The 19,243-nt window shown below is 38.2% G+C and overlaps 1 pseudogene; it reads right to left on the bottom strand.

Annotated features, from left to right (window-relative positions):
• Positions 1–4,633: 4,633 nt before the first annotated feature.
• LOC149261124 (malate dehydrogenase, glyoxysomal-like) lies at positions 4,634–15,370 on the bottom strand (annotated as a pseudogene).
• Positions 15,371–19,243: the final 3,873 nt, after the last annotated feature.

Genomic DNA, 19,243 nt, shown 5'->3' with positions numbered 1-19,243 from the left:
TTTCAACTTTCGCAAAGCATCATATTCATAATTCATTACTAATGAGATATAATTGCCAACTTCAAACTTCAAACTTAAGTTGTCATATATTGTTTACAAAAAATATCATAATAAATATGAGAGAGTCAATAGTTATAAAAACTACTAGAAACTAGAAAAGACAAGTAAATCTATTATCTATTACTAATGCTTGGGCCTCTTGCCACCACAAGAAATGTCTACTTTTTTAGTCTTGTTGGAAAATCGGGATCTTTGTCATTAATATCACCCTATAAGCATTAACATAAGATAGAAAAAGCATAACATGTCAAGTCAAGATTTTGTTTGAGTGATGTGTACATTTTTAGGAGGGTCATGATAGAGGAGTTCGACAACTGTTAATGGGAAAAGTGTCTACTCAGAACACCCCTATCCCACTAAGGTGTGATAGTACCTCAGAAACAAACAGAGAAAACTACTTTCGTATTCTTCATTATGAACTATAAATGAAGAGGAATAGGATGAACCAACCTATGTCTTGCGCTAGTCCTTTGATCCAATCTCTCTCCTCTTTGACAGCTTCCAGCTACCCGCTCCCTTACTTGCCCAGCTTCACCAAGTTCCTGCAAGATCACAGAAGAGGAAAACTACACAAAGACATGGATTTATATTCATAAATAGCTTAGGATCAGATTTAAGCTAAACATGCAAATATAACAAAACATCATTGATATACAAGCATGTAGGAGAAACTCAAATAGTTTTATTGATATAACAAGAAGGTCCAGGAGGAGTTACAACCGATGATTCCTGATCCAGCATCAACCCCCCAGCAAAGGAATCCCCTCTTCACCTCCAACAAAGCATAAATCACCCAATACCCTAATCTCTATCTCAAAACCAACAACAATTCTCTGCAATGCACAAAATTCCAGCCTCCGGATCTCTGGGATGAGGGATCCATATATAGATGTATGCAAAGAGGATGAGTCAGCTTATGATTTGACTAGTGGCTTCTCTCTGTCAGTTCTTGCTTCCACTTGGAGACTGAGAGCCTCTTACTCATCCTTGGTCGAACTCAGTGAGGCAAGTGTCATTGGGGAAGATTCTGGAAGCTTCCATTGTCTGTCGACCCCGCGGAATGACACTGCCATTTGTCATTTCCTGCTCAGTGCACCCTGGTAGTGCATTTAGGTGCGTTGCAACGCACCTAGCTACTGTACTTGGGTGCTATGCAACACAACTAGCTAGTGGAGCAACTGAAATGATCCTGATTTGACTGATTCTGAGCAGTTTCTGGTGGAGAACTTCTGGGAGAAGCTGTAATTTGTTGACCTTGTTCCTCTAGGGGTCGGAACAACACTTTTAGGGACTTAGGATCCCTAGGTTTATGGACATTTCATGCTTAGAGTTGTAAGGCACAAAAATGTCTATAAGAGTTACCCCCTAAAGTATGAGGCCGTTTATCGGGTGAAATGCTTTATTAGGAGGATGCGAAGTTCTTTCAATGCTGGGAGGAGACCTGTAATAAGATACAATACAATACATTATCTTCATACTGTTTTCATGATCTAGCTGAGGTGGGCATTCCCATGATCAGCTTTATAAATTCATTTTCATGTACATAGGACAGACAATCGTCTGATGGTAGACTGATGATTCTGAGAGAGCCATCATCCTTTTGGTAGGATGATTATCTGTGCTGCAACGTTGTACATTTCAATGTCTTTATTCTCCTGAATATATATCGCAGCCCTGATGGATGAAACTAGATCCGGGGTCTTCAATCTCGTCCGATCTTCACTCGAAGTACAAGTCGATCCATGTGAGAAATGTTTTGAATTCGAACATGGAAAGACATCGCTTGATTACCAGTCAATGATGTAAACTGTTAACAAGCACGAGAGGAATCACCGATAATGATGATGACTCTCAAGGTACTGCAGTACAATTCACGTGGTGTGAATAAAGGACTTGGCATCGAACACCACGCAAAATCTTTCGGTCGAAGGTCATTGATGTATACCTGTCGCCGGAAGTGAGAAACTTGCCATTGAGGCATGCAAGCTTCAAAGTACTGAATGGGGTGTTCCTAGATCAACTTCTTGGATAATGAGCTGATGACGACAAGAAGCGATCCCCAGCGGAGTCGCCATTTTTTTAACGGGAAAAGTGTCTTCTCAAAACGCCCCTATCCCACTAAGGTGTGACAATACCTTAGAAACAAATAGAGAAAACTACTTTCGTATTCTTCTTTATGAACTATAAACGAAGAGGAATAGGATGAACCAACCTGTGTCTTGCGCTAGTCCTTTGATCCAATCTCTCTCCTCTTTGACAGCTTCCAGCTACCTGCTCCCTTACTTGCCCAGCTTCACCAAGTTCCTGCAAGATCACAGAAGAGGAAAACTACACAAAGACATGGATTTATATTCATAAATAGCTTAGGATCAGATTTAAGCTAAACATGCAAATATAACAAAACATCATTGATACACAAGCATGTAGGAGAAACTCAAATAGTTTTATTGATATAACAAGAAGGTCTAGGAGGAGTTACAACCGATGATTCCTGATCCAGCATCAACCCCCCAGCAAAGGAATCCCCTCTTCACCTCCAACAAAGCATAAATCACCCAATACTCTGATCTCTATCTCAAAACCAACAACAATTCTCTGCAATGTACAAAATTCCAGCCTCCGGATCTCTGGGATGAGGGATCCATATATAGATGTATGCAAAGAGGATGAGTCAGCTTATGATTTGACTAGTGGCTTCTCTCTGTCAGTTCTTTCTTCCACTTGGAGACTGAGAGCCTCTTACTCATCCTTGGTCGAACTCAGTGAGGCAAGTGTCATTGGGGAAGATTCTGGAAGCTTCCATTGTCTATCCACCTCGCGGAATGACACTGCCATTTGTCATTTCCCGCTCAGCGCACCCTAGTAGTGCATTTAGGTGTGTTGCAACGCACCTAGCTAGTGTACTTAGGTGCTATGCAACGCAACTAGCTAGTGGAGCAGCTGAAATGATCCTGATTTGACTGATTCTAAGAAGTTTCTGGTGGAGAACTTCTGGGAGAAGCTGTAATTTGTTGACCTTGTTCCTCTAGGGGTCGGAAAAACACTTTTAGGGACTTAGGATCCCTAGGTTTATGGACATTTCATGCTTAGAGCTGTAAGGCACAAAAATGTCTATAACAACAACCAATGTCACTAACATCAAGGTACATAGAGGGATTGGTGCTCTTGATTAAATACGAGTTCCATACCCTAATACATGACAAAATCTAATGTAAACATTGCAATCCCCGCAATCCTGAAATCCTGAAAAAATGATAAGTCTACTGGATTTTGAATGAAATCTAAAATTCTACTTTCTCCATATGAAATCCAATGAGGTCAAAACCACTCTCAAACATCCTGAGTCATTTCATGGTAATCTTAAAAATTTAAAGGATGAAAATGAAGAATGAAGATTAACATTACCATGAATCACATATCAATACTAGGGCCATAGGCTTGATCATTAGGTTGCCCCACTCAAAACTTATTTGTTTCTTTGAAAAAATATTGCATTTGGAATATTACTTTTCTTTTTGCTAAACAGATTAAATGCTCCCGAAAAACCAGGGAGCATTTTTTTTGCGTGAATTGGGAGCAGGATCGTGAGGGGGGAGAGTGTTCCCCCGCAACCCTGGTCCACTGTCTTTACTGTTTTTCTCTTGATATTTGTGATTGATTGATGAGATGATTCTTGGGAGGACATTCTTACCCAGGGACATAATACAATTAGAGCCAAGGTGCAAGGGCCAAGAAGTTTGGCAGCATTGGGATCCGAGAGGATTTGTTGATGACAAGTTAAGTCAGTGATTAGATGGGGATCTAGGTGGTAGTTCACATGACAATGGATATATTGGTGAACAATTGATTCATAGGTTGCTCTGGGATCCACGCATCGAGATATATGTTCTTGATTGGGTGATACAGTGGCATGTTGTGATGGTTCAATCATTCATATGGGACCCTGGTATTGGTACTCTACTGCTATGAACAACCAAATTGGTAGACAGATGTGAATTGTTTGAAGGCAACCAATCTTGGGGTGGGAGGATTTGTAATATTCTTTTTTCTATGTGGTCAAGATGGACGGTATTTCCCATGGTATTTGTCGTGGTATTCACCCATGGTGTTTTTCCATGGTATTTTCCTTAATTTCTAGAGAAAAATAATAAATTAAAGGCTTGTAGAGAGTCCATCAAGCATATAAAAGGGGAGAGGAGCAAGGCATTTGGATCATCCTTAGTTTGTCTATTTTATTGTGAATTTGTTGAGAACTTGGGATGGCTGGTTCTAGCTTGATCTTGGGACGAGAACTCAACAATATATTTGTCTGGTAGATCCATCTAGGGTTCACAAGTGTGCTTCAGTGTTTAATATAGCCATCTAATGAGTAGTTGTGCATGTCATTGGCAAGGGCTTCACTGTTCATTATATGGGCATGTAATATTTTTCCAATTATTAATAGAATAAGTCGCTGCATTTTTCAGATCCCTTTATGTTCAATGTTTTTGGTTATAGGCATTTTAAGTAGAACACAAGAATGTCCTAGAACTATTGAATATTTCTCCATTTGGGATCTTACAGTGAATGCTTGCTAGCAGTTTTTTTTCAACTTCTCTAACCCAGATCTGCCGAGACAAACATATACCAAAGATAAGATTCTTCTCCAAATTGAAATCTCGAAAATATATTTAGATGTAACAATTCTTGCATATAAATTCATTCTAACAGTCAGTATTCACTGACCTTTCATATGGTCCTAAGGGGTAAACTTCTTCAATACCAGCACGACCCAGTCTTACTTTTGAAGCAAAAAATGGTAGTTCAGTTACCTATTAGTAGCAGCATTGCAATTTACACAAATGTCAATAATCATCAAAAAGGGTAAACTTCTTCAATACGAGCACGACCCAGTCTTACTTTTGAAGCAAAAAATGGTAGTTCAGTTACCTGTTAGTACCAGCATTGCAATTTACAGAAATGTCAATAATCATCAAAAAGGCAATATAATTACTAGCCAAAATATTTTGAAGCCAGTCATTGTTGTTCTCCGTGATTATTATATACCACCGATGCCATAAAAGCACATTGTACGACACCAACATCACCCCACACACTGTACAACGCCAGCATCAACCCCACAAACCATGGAGGAAAACATCAGCAAATTTAGCTGCTGCAAATGACTGGATTCAACGAATAGATCATTAGCCCTGTACTCTATGACAAATCAAAAGAACTGCATGGCAGAAATTACGGAGAAAAGAATCAAATTAACAATGAATGCTAAATACAGTTCAGAAATCCCACAGTAAAAAAAGTTGCAGATCCTATTCTAGCTTTTCCCTGGCTTCACCATTAAGCAATATGAATGAGATAAAACAACAGAAGGCAAATCATATAAAGAGTGATTGCTTAGCGGATGTTCACCATCAATTTGGCAAACCGATAATAACTAGTTGAAAAACCATAAGAAGACAGGAACTCTAGATGCACCTCTACTTTATACAAACTAATAGACAATTGATAAATGTTTACCTCAGAAACCTCCCTCGATCTCCCGACACAGGGGGCAAAGGAATGTTAAGGGAAAATACTGACAAAGGAGGGGAAGGAAGGATCGCTTTCTCAACAATAGGAGGGCAAAGAACTCCCATCATTCAAAGGTCAATGTGAGAAAATTCTAGTAGTTAAGCAAAGATGGTTGATGAGATGTACAACGTGCTCTTCTCATGAACAATAGATATAGGAGAACCCACATCCATAGGTAATGTGCTTTAGTTTGTTGTTTCTGAGGTCAGATCAATAGTATACAGTTTCAAGGGTTAACTTGAGCTCCACTGAGGTATGTGAAGTATGAGGAAATGGATCAATTGATGTGTGGATAGGTGAATACATTTGTAATGGAAAAAAGTATGAGCTCATTATCCAGATAAGTAAAGCACTCTGTTATTGTTTGCATCAGTAATGAAAGGCCTTGTGTCAAGGAAACAAAATAAATGTATGTGTTGCTTAGATCATATTAGAATGAAGCATATTCCCAGCACTAAGACATTATTTTCACTTGGCATGCTAGCCACTTCCCCTATTGCTCATATTGCTAATTTCATCTTCCTAATGTAGAATCCTGTTCTCAAGAAAGTGGCGGCTGCACACATCTGAAACTTATATTCAGTCTTGTTTAGCAGCACAAAGGGTGTCCCCCATTTATTTATTATTAGACTTGATGAGGCATCATGTTAAAAAAGAAAGTTTGGCAATTGTATTTGACTCTATTTCATGTGGTGCTTGCAGCCACAATAAGACAAATTCCTCAGCAGACTTGAGATAGAATTACCAACAGTAGCAGACTTTGTTTTAAGCCTTTTGGTTGTTGGGAATTTTTCTGGTAAAATTCCTAAAACAAATAAACTAAACACAGAGACAATGCTCTGTTTCCTCCAGGATCTTAGCACAGGGAAGCAAAAATAGATTGTTGAAGAACAGAGTTTCAGATGCACAATAAAACCTTTGTATTTAATAATAAAATCAACCTAGTACAAACTTCTTCCTCCTAAAAGAGGGATTCACCAAAAACTTTCAACAAGAAACAAATTACTCTGTTTCAGCTCCAAAATTTATTTTTACACTACTATGTGTAAAAATAAAATTTTTACATTTTACTGCTGTAAAAACAATTTCATTATCCACTTTTCATATTACAAAACCTCCAGCACACAAGCCATTACATGCTCTGTTCTGTTTCATTTCATCTTCGCACAACTGTGTGTATCTCCTCTCACAATACAAAGTCAACAACCAAAAAAAAATTTAAACACGCTGCTGCGTATTTGCAATTACATATTTTCAAAAGAAATACATACTGTCTTCGTCTTCGCCTTCACCCATGCACTGTTGTGCGTTCTACCGCTTCCATCACACGATAGTCAACACCACAAAAAACAAAAACATATCCAATGCATATGTGTTCCTGTTCTTTTGCATTGCAATGCATATCCAAAAACATAAAAAAATATAACACGTGAATACATATTTACTATCCCCATACCTCCGTAGGAAATAAAGAACAATAAAAATAAAAACGTTTACCAACCATGATACAAACACATTTAAGTTCATTTATATTTTATCGGCGGTCAAAACAAAATTTCACGTCACGCAATATTCAGGCTTGTGTGCATCTTTAGCTCAATCGGACGGCGGAATGACTTCACTTCAATCCAACGATCATCGCTCGCCCAATTCAAATGAACGATACGCTCCAATAGAACGTTGTTTTGCTGAAAGTACATTTGACGCGTGGAAAAATTTTATTGCATCGGGAGCGTTTGGAGGAAAACCACTTTTCGTGAAAAGCAGTCCGATAAGCTTGGCGGTTTTCTGGAGTAGTTTCATTGTTCAGCAGTTGCGCAGTTGAAATTATATTTTCAACACTCCCCTTTAATTTCAACTGCTATATTATCATTCATACCCAAACATTTCCTCAAAAATTCAAAGCTTTTCTGGTCCAATGGCTTTGTCAGAATGTCTGCAACCTGTTCCTAAGTCCTGCAATGTTGTAAAACAATTTCACCATTGTTCACCAATTCCCTGATGAGTGAAACCGTGTATCAATGTGCTTCGTTCTCTTATGAAACACCGATTTCTTTGATAATGCAATAGCTGAGCTATTGTCACAAAAAATCTTTGTTCCTTTTGCCTGCTCTTGGCCTAAGCTCTTTAACATTCTTCTCATCCAAACTGCTTGACATGCTGCTGCTGTAGCAGCCACATATTCAGCCTCTCCTATAGACAATGCTACAATAGGTTGTTTCTTAGAAGCCCATGAAATAGCTCCTGAACCCATGTGAAAAACATAACCGGATGTGCTTTTCCGATCATCTACACTTCCAGCCCAATCTCTATCAGTGTATCCAACTAAATTTGAACATTCTAAAGTAGTATATAAAATTCCAAATCTTTTTGTACCTTTAACATACCTCAGAATTCTTTTTGCTGCCTGCCAATGTGCTTCTTTTGGCCTCTCCATGAACCTAGAAATTAAACTAACAGCAAACATTATATCTGGCCTAGTTGCAGTCAAATACATGAGGCTGCCAACTATTCTCTTGTACAAACTAGGATCAAAATCCTTGCTGCTGTCCTCTTTGCTGAGTTTTAATCCCATCACTGTGGGAGTGATCGCTGCCTTACTGTCCTGCATATTAAATCTGCCCAACACTTCATTTACATATCTTGCTTGTGAGATAAAATTTCCATTTTCATTTTGATCTACTTCTATTCCTAAGAAGTATCTCAGCAAACCCATGTCAGTCATTTCAAATTCTTCCTTCATGACCGTTTTGAAGTTTTCAATAAGATGATCATCATTACCTGTGAAAATAACATCATCAACATATAACACAACAATTAAAATTTTACCATCTTTTTCTTTGATGTAAAGGGTGGGTTCTCCCTCACACTTTTAAAATCCTTTTTCCAGTAGATAGGAATCTATCCTACTGTACCATGCTCTTAGCGCTTGCTTCAGCCCATAAAGAGCTTTCTTCAATCTACACACTTTGTGCTCTTGACCTTTCTTTTCATAGCCTATAGGTTGTTCAACATAAACCTCTCCCATTAACACTCCATTTAGAGACGTTGACTTCACGTCAAATTGGTAAACTTTCCACTTGTTTTGTGCTGCTATGGACAACACTGCTCTCACGATTTCCATTCTAACAACCGGTGCGAAAGTTTCCTCATAGTCTCTCCCATACTGCTGTTTGTATCCTTTGACACCTAGCCTTGCCTTGTGTCTTTCTATTTTTCCTTCAGCATTACTTTTGGTCTTGTAGGCCCATTTAACTCCAATGACTTCTTTTCCTTTTGGTAGTTCAACCAAATCCCATGTCTTGTTTCTTTCTATGGCATTAATCTCCTCATCCATAACTTCTATCCATTTCTTATCCTTAATTGCATCTTCGAAATGAATAGGGTCATCAACATGACAATACAAAGCAAACAAAGAATTTATTCCTTCATCATAAATGTCACTTAAATTTCTAAACTTCTTCCCTCTTTCATTTGGTGTACAAGTGCTTGAAGATGCACTTGAATTTCCTCCTTGTGGTGTGCTTGGAGAAGCACTCTCATCAAGGGTGTTTCTTGTTGTCCTTATGTTGGCTCTGCTATTTGGGGATGTATTTCAGCCATCTCCTCATCATCTTCATCATGAGACAAACAGTTTTTAACATTCACTGCTTTCTCTATGCTTCCATCCCAAGCTTCCTCCTCAATGAACTGAACATCTCTGCTCACAAAAAAATTCTTGGTAGATGGGATATACAACCTGTAAGCTTTGGATTCCTCACTGTATCCTATGAACATACATTTCTCCCCTTTGCTGTCCAACTTCCTCCTTAGCTGATATGGAATGTGTGCATAAGCCACACATCCAAAAACTTTCATGTGGATGACTCCTTGCTTTCTCCCACTCCATGCTTCTTCCGGCACTCTATTCATGACTGCTTTTGTTGGGCATCTATTCAAAATATATACTGCACAATGTACAGCTTCAGCCCAATAATCATTTGGCAAATGCTTTGCCTTCAACATGCTCCTCGCCATATCCATGATGGTCCTGTTATTCCTTTCAGCAACTCCATTTTGCTGCGGAGTGTACCTTGCTGTAAATTGTTTGTGTATTCCATTTTCTCTACAAAACTGTAGGAATTCCTTGGAGATATACTCACCTCCTCTATCAATTCTCAAAACTTTGATGTGCAGCCCGCTTTGGTTTTCCACAAGTGCTTTGAAATTTCGAAATTTTTCAAACACTTCACTTTTGTTCTTCAGAAAATAAACCCAAGTCTTTCTGGTGAAATCATCAATGATTGTTAGAAAATATTGGCTGCCTACTAGTGATGGAGTTTGCATTGGTCCACATAAGTCTGAGTGGACAATCTCTAAGGGTGCTTTTGCCCTTATGCTTTTCCCTGATGGAAAACTTTCTCTATGTTGTTTCCCCAATATACAACCTTCACAAAGGCTATCCGGTTTCTCTATCAATGGTAATCCTCTTACCATTCCTTTTCTACTCAACAAATTAATACCTCCAAAGTTGAGATGTCCAAATCTCAAGTGCCACAACCAATTTTCATCCTTTGGTATGCCTTGGAAAGCCTCTTGTGTAACTGCTGCAATTACTTCTTTGCTTTTAAAATCTACCCTTATTCTAAGAGGGAACATCTTGTTCCTCGTCATCTTCACTTCAGCAATGCATCGTTTGTTGGGTGCTCTATCCATGATGGTGCATATATCATTCTCAAAGAAAACATTGTAACCCTTTTGAACAAGTTGTCCAATACTTAAGAGGTTACATCTCATTCCAGGAACATAATAGACATTTGCTATGGTTTTCCTTTCTCCTTTCTTTGTAAATATTTTTACTTTTCATTTTCCCATAACAGAGATTTTACTATCAGTCCCAAGTGTGACTTGTGACTTCACACTCTGATCTAAATTGGAAAACAAGGCTATGTTTCCTATCATATGGTTAGTACAACCGGAATCTACAAACCATATATCATCATTGTTTGTTTCAGCCATATTACAAGCTAAAAGCACATTATCTTGGCTGATATTTTCTCTAGTGATATGTGCACTAGATCTATTACTCATATCATGTTGCTTCTTCCTACATTCATTGGCATAATGCCCATATTTTTTACAATAATAACATTGGACATTGGATTTTTCATACCTTTGTCCTTGAGCATGATGTTGTCCACTTTGTTGGCTACTGCCTTGGCCTTGGTTTTGATTTGGATTGCTGCCTCTTCCTTGAGCATTTGCTGGACTGTTTCTTCCACCTCCGTTTTGGCTTCTGCCTCTTCCTCTCTTGTTTCCTCTGTCTTGACCTCTTCCTCTTCCAAATGACATCTGGGTCTTGAAGGCTTGCTCTAGAGATGAGTTTACATTTCTACTAAACCTTTGCTCAAGTGTTATCAGTGATGCATGAAGTTCATCAACTGAAAAGTTTGAGAGATCCTTTGTCTCTTCTACGGTGATGACAATCACATCAAACTTTGAGGGTAGGACCCTCAATATTTTCTCCACAATCCTCCTTTCTTCAAGAACTTCTCCATGAATCCTCATCTGTGTGACCAGAGCAATTACATGTGTGAAGAATGAGTCAATATTGTCTGACTCCTTCATGCACAGGTTCTCAAAATATTTTCTCAGCAACTGTAGTTTTGTTGTCTTCACTTTCTCCATGCCTTGATAGGTTGTCTTGAGAGTTTTTCATGCTTCTTTGGATGTCTTAGCTACTGCTATCCTTGGAAACACACTCTGGTCCACTGCTTGATACAAAAATACAAGGGCTTTGGAATCCTTCTTCCTGTTTCTCTTCAATAGATCTTTCCCTGCCTGAGTTAACCTATTAAACTCATCTTCATCTGCTGGTTCTTCCAATCCATCTTCAACTAATTCCCATAGATCTTGAACAGGGCTCTCATGGCTATTGCCCAATAATCATAGATTTTCCCATTAAACTGTGGGAGCTGAGTATTAAAAATACCCATGCTAGTGCTTGTGTTGGTCATTCCTTGCATTCTCATTTATGCTTCAAATATTTGACCGTGTATTTAAAACAACTGACTGTTTTCAATAGCAGTGACACAAAAACTAATCTAAGAAATACCTGGATCCTTTTGCCTGAGACTTCACTCTGCTGGAGAAGTTGTTGCAGCAAAAATCTCCTTCCTTCAGCTTCTTTGACACCTTCAAAGAGATTGGATCTGCTCTGATACCACTGTTGGGAATTTTTCTGGTAAAATTCCAAAAACAAATAAACTAAACACAGAGACAATGCTCTGTTTCCTCCAGGATCTTAGCACAGGGAAGAAAAAATAGATTTTTGAAGAACAGAGTTTCAGATGCACAATAAAACCTTTGTATTCAATAATAAAATCAACCTAGTACAAACTTCTTCCTCTTAAAAGAGGGATTCACCAAAAACTTTCAACAAGAAACAAATTACTCTGTTTCAGCTCCAAAATTTATTTTTACACTACTGTGTGTAAAAATAAAACTTTTACATTTTACTGCTCTAAAAACAATTTCATTATGCACTTTTCATATTACAAAACCTCCAGCACACAAGCCATTACATGCTCTGTTCTGTTTCATTTCATGTTCGCACAACTGTGCGTATCTCCTCTCATAATACAAAGTCAACAACCAAAAAAAATTAAAAACATTGCTGCATATTTGCAATTACATATTTTCAAAAGAAATACATATTGTCTTCGTCTTCGCCTTCACCCACGCACTGCTGTGAGTTCTACCGCTTCCATCACACGATAGTTAACACCACAAAAAACAAAAACATATACAATGCATATGCGTTCCTATTCTTTTGCATTGCAATGCATATCCAAAAACATAAAAAAATATTACACGTGAATACATATTTACTATCCCCATACCTCCGTAAGAAATAAAGAACAATAAAAATAAAAACGTTTACCAGCCATGCTACGAACACATTTAAGTTCATTTATATTTTACCGGCGGTCAAAACAAAACTTCACGTCACGCAATATTCAGGCCTCTGTGCATCTTTAGCTCAATCGGACGACAGAATGACTTCACTTCAATCCAACGATCATCTCTCGGCCAATTCAAACAAACGATACGCTCCGATAGAACGTTGTTTTGCTAAAAGTACATTTGACGTGTGGCAAAATTTTATTGCATCGGGCGTGTTTGGAGGAAAACCACTTTTCGTGAAAAGCGGTCCGATAAACTTGACGGTTTTCTGGAGTAGTTTCACTGTTCAACAGTTGCGTAGTTGAAATTATATTTTCAACATTGGTGGAACCGTGGTTGACACCAATTCATATTTGAGAAGGTTTCAGCCACAAGGAAAAATATAGGGATTTCAACAGTCAATAATTTTAGCCCAAGCAAAGCCATGGCAAAGAATAACTCCTTTAATAAAATGGTGTTTGGCTTAAATTAATGCATACACTTCCAATTTGCAGCCAGAGACATATTATGTATGCTTGTGGTGAGGAAGCTGAGACATATTATGTATGCTTGTGGTGAGGAAGCTGAGACATATTATGTATGCTTGTGGTGAGGAAGCTGAATTGCCTGAAGAAGACCGAAATCAGTAAGAAGGCAGGAAAAGGTTCATAATTAGGACACAAAAAGGAACAAGTTAATGATGTAACAGTAAACGATATCAACCACCACAAACTATCCAAGAAACCAACAGAAGCCAAAAAAAAATGAAGCAATATCTGCAATGGGACACAAAATGCAGAATCCTCTTTTAAGGGCAGGCAGAAACAATTACTAAGGACTCAGAAGATAGTAAGTCACTCTCAAAATTTTCAGAAATTTTAAAAAGAGATGGAAAAAGAAGATAAAAAGCAAAGCAGAAACAAGAGGTAAATTAATACGTGCATCAACAAGTTGTTTCAAGTAGCCTTATGGGCATAGCAGGTGCAATGTACACACTAATTTGTTCCAGTTCAAAGAGAAAAAAAAAAAGCATATCAGTCAAAGGCCTGAATTCATATTAGGGAAATGATGCAACATATAAACATAGAGTCCTACCTATCCTGCTAGTTGCTGGAGATCATTTTTGGATACTGCATTAAACAAACTAGCACAAATAGAAGCATCCATTATTTTTTGGTTTCAAAAGTCAAGCCTGAGATAAAAGTGGAACTTTGGATCCACACCCACAACCTCATCCTGTTCAATCAGAACCAAGAAATTATAAATTTGGTACCCCGTTTACATTACCAATAATGTATTTTGAAATCAAAATACCAGACATTCTGTTGTCTCCTATGAATTTTGAAAAGGGTCAACCAGATATCCAAATTGTGAAAAAACCCAAAAAAACATTATAACGAAAAACCACTGCTAAGTTCGGCAACACTAAAATCAAAAGTTAATCTAATTAGTTGGTTCCAACTCCACCAAAAACTAAGTGCACAAAGGAACGTTAAGCTTGCATACCACGAAAGTATTTTCTCCAACAACATCTAATGCTGTAACTCCCATCAAACGCTTAGGGTTATAGATACCGGTTCTTCTAAAATCCTCTGCTGCAATTGGCACAGTGGAGTTGACTGGATGGATGATAATATTCACAGTTGTGTTGGGAAAACACTTGGCTACCCCATTGCACAGGTTGCGGACGATTCCCGCATTGATATTGAACAAATCGTCCCTAGTCATCCTGGGTTTCCGTGGAATTCCTACAGGGATGATCACGATACCCATTCCCACCAACGCCGCTTCTAGCTGCTCATTGCCCACAAATCCCCGCACCTAATAAAACACAAAAGATGTGATGATTAAGACCTAAAAACGAAGCAAATAAAAAAGCCTTCTTTCTCAAAATTGTACATACAATGGCGGTGGTGTCCAAATGGCTGATATCTGCAGTGACGCCGAGGGTATTGACGACATCATAGAGGTGACGAAGAACTGAGACCAACGGATTCATTTTCATGAACATGGAAAGGGGTTTTCCGACGCCTCCCCATGGTCCCAGGACAGCCACCTTGAATCTAGAGGCCCTGCCTTTCTATCTGCAATCGATGCGCTCGAGTACCCTTTCATTCTGCAACTGCCCATCACACAGATTTCACAGCAACTTATTTTAAGAGCTAAAACAGAGAAATTTATTGGGGATGTTGAAGTAAACTATTATCGATCGAATTATGGATCCCAATTATATCTGCGAATGCTCTGATGGACGATGAGACCGGCAATTTTGGTGCTGTGATTGCACCTGGTTTGAATTGAAATGAAAGATGAAATAATATTTTAACGTCTACTAGACTATTAGTCTGAATTGAAATAAAAAATAAATTGAAATAAAAAATGAAATGATATTTTAGAGACTAAAAAAATATTCTATGGGATCATTTGTGTTTTGTTTTCAATTTTTTTGTACTTTAATCATTTTTATTCAAATTGATGATGAGCTGACCCAACCTTCCAACAATCCCCTTATTGAAAAGACAATGCCAAGAAAGCAATGTTAATATATTCCAAAATGAAATGTTTTTCCCATTCTACAGCCTTACACTTGCAAAATGTACACACTCGTTTTTCCCAAGCTTTCAGTTCTTCCAAGTTTCTTGAGGTCTTTTCCACTGTCCTTTTTCACACCAAAGATAGTGTGAGTTGGTTCTTAATTGAGCAATAAGAACCTTTTGTTGGAATGTAATTTCAACTGCAGCAACAGTTGAACAGAAATCGCACCTTCACTTGCAAACAATCCCAACAGTCCATCTGTCTTTATTTCAACGGGCATTATTTGTTTCGGCTTATTCACGCCACTGCCATAAGTGTCTTTTCACCGTTTGCTTGTTTGTGTTGGAATTTAATTCCAACTGCAACAATGAACAGCGGGACGGGAATCTGATCCGTAGTAAATGCTCCAGGCTGTTCAGTGCAGCAAAGTCGCCTTTGATATTTTTGCACATAAATGTGCATTAAACTCACAAAATTGATTTCCCCTGCAGACAGCCGACTTGCTCTTGATAAAAGCATCACCGCCTTGCTGCATTCAATTCGCAGATAAACATTAGAAGATATTTTGTAATATTTTATTGTTTAAATCAGATATGTTTTAAACATATAAATGTAATGAGCGGTAGTAGTGATTCATCTCTCTGCAATGTAGCGCAGCAGCGCTCAAATGTAATTTCCGTGTGTTTAAGAAAGAATGTGCAGCAGCACGAGCTCACATGAATGAAGCCCTCTTGCACAGCAGTGCAGGGACTGAAAAGCAAGAGAGAGGCGCGGCAGCGTAAGGTTAGAAGAAGTTGTTTTATGCACAGCAGTGCAGTGATAAGCAGTAGATTGATAGGGAGCAGAGGAGAGCACGCAGCAGCGTGAAGATAATACTTGCCAGATAGTGAAACGCACAGCAGTGCACAGTAGGAGTAGATGCAACAACGCAGCAGAGAGTAGAAAGTGAAAAATGCACAGCAGTGCAGATATTTGAATGAAATTTGTTTAACAGATGTTTATTTGTGTGGAACAGAAGCGTTCCTTGGTGAATCTGTTTTGTAATAGAAGTTGTGAAATTCCCTCAGTATGAGGAAGACAAATCTGTAACAATTAGTTTATTTTTAATAAACGCAAGTTAATTTTTCCTGTTGCTGTTACACCATAACTAAAAAAATACTTGACGTCAAAAATTTACGTTGCTGCAACACCACGAACAACGTTACTGCAACACAAGTTACAACAACTGAAAAAAATCTGCGTTGCTGCAACACCATTTCCAGAGAACGAATTTTTCTGTTTTTCTGTGTAAAAACAGAGTGCAAAAATAGAGCAATTTTTGTCTGTCTGTTATGGAATTTATCAGAAAATTCCAACACCTTTACCTTCCATTGAATGTTTTTCCCAAGTTTATTTAGGCTTTTTCAATTATCCTTTTTCACACCAAAGTTGATGCGAGTTGGTTCTTAATTGAACAATAAGAACCTTTACCCTTTACAGAATGTTAAATCCAATGGATCACACGTAGGTGTACTCTTTTTGTTGGAGATCACAGGTAGGGTTGAATTCCACGATGTAGTACTTCTTTTTTCTACCCAACTCTTTTCCCCATACCCATTTACGAAACTTCTCCATAACAAAATTCTTTAGCTCCTTGCTATTTGTGGAACAGAGATTGAAGTAGATATTACATTTTTCCATCCATGCATAGTTTTGTCTCATCCATGTTTTCTTTTTTCACTCATGCCTTCATGGAAGATAACTTTAGGCCATCTACATACTCCCATTTGCTCAATTATTTTTAGATATCTTATGAGCCACAACATAGCGATTGCATTGATGGGAGTTGCTCCTGTTTCACTCAACATTATCTCATAAGGTACCAAACTTTTTATTTTGAACTAGCTCATGATCAAGCGTTTTTGGATTTTCTCAATTGGTTTCCATTTTGAGACGGGGTGTTGCTAGACCACAATTTACACCCATATAGCATCACTAGACAAACTAGGAGTCCAAAAAGCACTTTAATCCTTTCCCAATCCCATAACTCTACCTCTCTACGTCTGTTTTGAAGAGCATATAATGCTTTCCACCCTCCTAAAATTTTCTTCTTTCTGCAATCCTCCTAATTAAGTTTATTGTTGAAATCAATCCCAAGGTACTTGTACTCATTTACTTTTTCAAGAATGTTGCCTTCAAAAAAGAAAAAAAATGCATGCTGCGTCCTTTTATTAGAGAAAAATATTATTTTGGTCTTGCGAGTATTGACTTGCATCCCCATTGTTGCTCTACAAAAGTGCACAAGCTTACAAAAATGCACAAGGGCATATAGGTGCATACCTCTCTTTTGAAAAGCATATAATACTTTCCACCCTCCTAAAATTCTCTTCTTTATGCAATCCTCCCAATTAAGTTTGTTGTCGAAATCAATCCCAAGGTACTTGTACTCATTTACTTCTTCAAAAATGTTTCCTTCAAAAAGCTTCCTTTTATTAGAGAAAAACATTATTTTGGTCTGGCTAGTATTGACTTGCATCTCCATTGCTCTACAAAATTGCACAAAGGCATATAGGTGCAACTGCAATCCATGGGACAATTTAGAAATCATAGAAATCAATACAAGATCATAAGTGTATAAAAGAAATTTTATCACAAACTCCCCCAATTGAACACCATCTTCACCTTGCACATTATGGAGTGAGTTAAAATTTGAGTATTTTATCACAAATTCCCCAATCAAACACCATCTCCACTTTGCAAATTGTGCAGTGAGCTAGTGAGCTAGAATTCAAGTGCCACGCGAACGTGTGGAGGGTGGCGGAATGAAAACGGAGCTACACAGCTAAAGACATGAGATGGAGACAGGTTGAAAATGGACACGGAGGCCGGTGGGTGGGGCCAGGGAAAGTTGTAGATGCTGCTGGAGAATGTGAAAAAATAAGCAACAGGAAAGCCACTACTCTTTTCCATCCATAGATATAAATTTATTCATAAATAAAATAGAACAGTGTGCTAGTTAGAACCAAGTGCTAAAAAATCATACTAATAGCCTATGCTCAATACTCTACATCTATTCGAGTTATTTAATTCTCTTAAGATCAATGGCCACACATTCTTAGATTTGAACTTCTTCCTGAGGATTTCAGGTACCCATAATCATATATCTAATATTATTTGAGGACGCATAGCTAGTGATTATATTTCGTCTGTTATGACTGTTTTGTTGGAACTACTACACACCTACATGCAGACTCTTAGTTAGAGCATGTGACTGCATGCAAGATTCCTTTTGCATGTTGGAACTACTACACATCTACATACGGACTTTTAGTTAGAGCATGGGATTGCATGCAAAATTCCTTTTGCATGATTTACTCCTTGATTTGCTCCTTCTTTAACTCCGCAACTGACTAGTTATCTCCAGAACTTGTTGTAGGTGTTGAGTCTTCTCATTGATCACCACTATAGTCATTACCTTGGGATCTTCACCCAGTAATGCTATATCATGAGCATTGTAACATAATTTTCAATTGAATCATTCTTTTCTTCTTTCGATTTTCTTTTAGTGTTTTTGCTCTGCAAAGCTGTGTGTTCAACCTTTACTAGCTAGATTCATTTGTGTAGGTTTTCTAACACATTTACATGGTATCAGAGCCCACAGGTTGCTAGATAAAAGGCGCACCAATACTTTATTTTTCAAGTATTACAGCTTGGAGATCGAAGATTGACAGAAAAAATGGAGTTTCCCAAAGCATCGATCCTAACACCGTACAACTATCATGAATGGAAGGATCAAATGGCTCGATACCTTCGTCATAAAGGGTTGTACAGGATTACCATGGCTACAGAAGTGGAACCCACTTCAGCCATAGAGAAATCCAAGTACCTCAACCGTATGGATGAGGCCCACGGATCCATATGCATGTGCATCTCTCCAGAGTTGCATTTTCATCTATCTGCCTGCAATACTCCCAATGAGATTTGGAAAAAGGTTGAAGAGCTCTACGGGAAACAGGATGAGATGAAAGGACATCTGCTCGAAGTGGAACTGCTATCATTGGATCCACGGAACTATGACAGAATTCAAGACTTCTTCACCAAATATAATGATCTATTGCTGCAACTCAAGGGTTGTGGAATTGACAAATCCAAGGAGGAGAGTTGCCAAGTTCTC

Source organism: Pinus tabuliformis, chromosome 6, assembly GCF_031772625.1.
Source record: "Pinus tabuliformis cultivar Carrire ecotype Pingquan chromosome 6, CPIR1, whole genome shotgun sequence".
In the NCBI taxonomy this organism is placed as follows: domain Eukaryota; kingdom Viridiplantae; phylum Streptophyta; class Pinopsida; order Pinales; family Pinaceae; genus Pinus; species Pinus tabuliformis.
The sequence above is the reverse complement of the archived record's forward strand: the minus strand, read 5'-3'. Positions and strand labels throughout refer to the sequence as shown.